We start from the raw sequence: 2,560 nt of genomic DNA, 5'->3' as shown, positions 1-2,560 counted from the left end.
ATACACATAAAATAAATAAATAAACAAATCTTAAAAAAAAAAAAAGAAAGAAAATGAGGACATGACTACTCCTACTTATGGTTGAGATTTTTCACTATAGATATGTGAGAGAAGTCAGCTAGAGGCATCTGGCAGAGTGCAGATGGAGTATGACCATCAGACTGAATCTAGGAGAGGAGGGAAGAGGAGAGAGAGGGAAGAGGAGGCCAAGGTGACCAAGAGACCAAGAGTGCTTGTATGGCTGGGCAATGGTGGTATATGTCTTTAATCCCAGCACTTGGGAGGCAGAGGCAGGTGAATTTCTGAGTTCGAGGCCAGCCTGGTCTATAGAGTTTCAGGACAGCCAGGGCTACACAGAGAAACCCTGTCTCCAAAAACAAAACAGAAAAGGAAAGAAACAAAGAAAGAAAGAAAGAAAGAAAGAAAGAAAGAAAGAAAGAAAGAAAGAAAGGAGGAAAGAAAGGAGGAAAGAAAATAAAAGAAAAAAGAGTGCTTGTACCTAAAATGGCTCTTATATATCAGCCGCTTTGGGAAGGGGAGCCCAGTCCCTGGGCTGGAGAGGTTTAGGATGGGGAAGGGGAGCTGGGAGGAATCACATTACTGAGTGAGAATTGTCCCCAGGTTTCTTTGAGATCTAACAGTAAGAAAGGCAGGGTGGCTGCCAGAGTGGGAGACAGATGGCCACACTGGATCACCCAGGAAGGAGAGAGCAGAGTCCTGCTTTCATCTCCCTTCCTTTTTCTTCAGGGTAGGATCCCCAGTTAGGGTGGATCTCCTTATGTCAATCTAATCTAGAAAATCCCTCACAAATATGCCAGGGTTTGTTTTCATAGTGATTCTAAATCCTGTCAAGCAAAATTAAATGTTACACTGACCTTGTTATCTGGGTTTTATTTTGTTTTTTTAAAGGTTTATTTATTTTATGTATATTGGTACACTGCAGCTGCACTGATGGTTGTGAACCATCATGTGGTTGTTGGGAAGTTGAATTCAGGACCTCTACTCACTTTGGTTGACCCTACTTGCTCCGAGCCTAAAGATTTATTTACTATTATATCTAAGTAGCTGTAGCTGTCTTCAGACACACCAGAAGAGGGTGTCAGACCTCATTACAGATGGTTGTGAGCCACCATGTGGTTGCTGGGATTTGAACTCAGGACTTTGGGAAGGACAGTCAGTGCTCTTAGCCACTGAGCCATCTCTCCAGCCCAGTTTGTTTGTTTTGTAACCGTGCCTTACTTAGCTCAGACTGGTCTGGAACTCACTATATAGCTGAGGATGACTTTGAATTTCTGATCCTTCTGCCTCCTAAGTGCTGGGATTGTAGGTTTGCATCACCACTATGCTTGGTTTATGTGCATGTTGAGCAAGGACTCTACCAAATGAGTTAAGCTCTTTTGACAAAATTAAACTATAGGACTGTTTCAGGCTGTACTGCAACATTGCATCCATAGTCAGGAAGTTTGGGGGCAAATATCCAAGGCCAAGGGTGGACTACCTCCCTAAGAGTTTTTGGACAGAGAGGTTGTAGCCCGCATGGTCGTCTCGCCAGCAAGAAGACACGCGGACACACTAGGTTCCTTCTGCAGCAACGTTTTATTGTCTCCATCCATAGGGGAAAAGGTCGAGCCCAAAATCCGCACTGCTTATATACACCACAGTGCGGCGTGTCTGCCCATGATTGGCTGTTCGCTCATTACCCTACGTAATGCCCCGGGATGGGCCGTGACATGGCGTCTTTTTCACTCTACGCACATGCGCAAACAGTTGTTTACTAGGAGTCGACAGTGGAAGTAGGCGCCATCTTGCCATGGCGAATGCCTCTCCAGCTTCACCGCTCCCCACAAGAGGTCACCTGAAGTATCTCCCCAACTAAACCCTAATGCTCTTTTTAAGTCCCCCCCTTATTTTTAAATTTATTTATTTTATGTATGTGAGTACACTGTAGCTGTCTTGAGACACACCAGAAGAGAGCATCAGATTCTATTATAGATGGTCATCCACCATGTGGTTGCTGGGAACTGAACTCAGGATCTCTGGAAGAGCAGCCAGTGCTCTTAGCTGCTAAGCCATCTCTCCAGCCCTAGATTCACGTTTTACATATAGTAAGCATTATACACTTTAGCTCTATCAATGTCTTATTTAATCTTTAACTCCCCCCCCCCCCCAGACAGGGTTTGTATGAAGCCCCAGCTGTCCTGGAACTTACTCTGTAGACCAGGCTTGAACTCAGAAATCCGCCTGCCTTTGCCTCCCAAGTGCTGAGATTAAAGGTGTGTGCCACCACCGTCTGGCTAATCTTTAACTTTTAAAAAAATTTTGTGTATGAGTTTTTGCCAGCATGTAAATTTGCATACCATGTGCATGCCTGATGCCTGTACACAGGGGCCACCTGTGAGCCCCCGTAAGTGCTGGAAATCTAATCCAGGCCCTCTGCAAGAGCACCAGTGCTCTAAAACTGGGCCATCTCTCTAGCCTTCACATTTAATTTTTACAATAGCACTATGATATAGATTTTCTTTTTTCTTTTTTTCTTTTCTTTTTCTTTTTTTTTTTTTTT

Source organism: Mastomys coucha, unplaced genomic scaffold (assembly GCF_008632895.1).
Source record: "Mastomys coucha isolate ucsf_1 unplaced genomic scaffold, UCSF_Mcou_1 pScaffold23, whole genome shotgun sequence".
In the NCBI taxonomy this organism is placed as follows: domain Eukaryota; kingdom Metazoa; phylum Chordata; class Mammalia; order Rodentia; family Muridae; genus Mastomys; species Mastomys coucha.
This window is presented reverse-complemented; position numbering follows the sequence as displayed.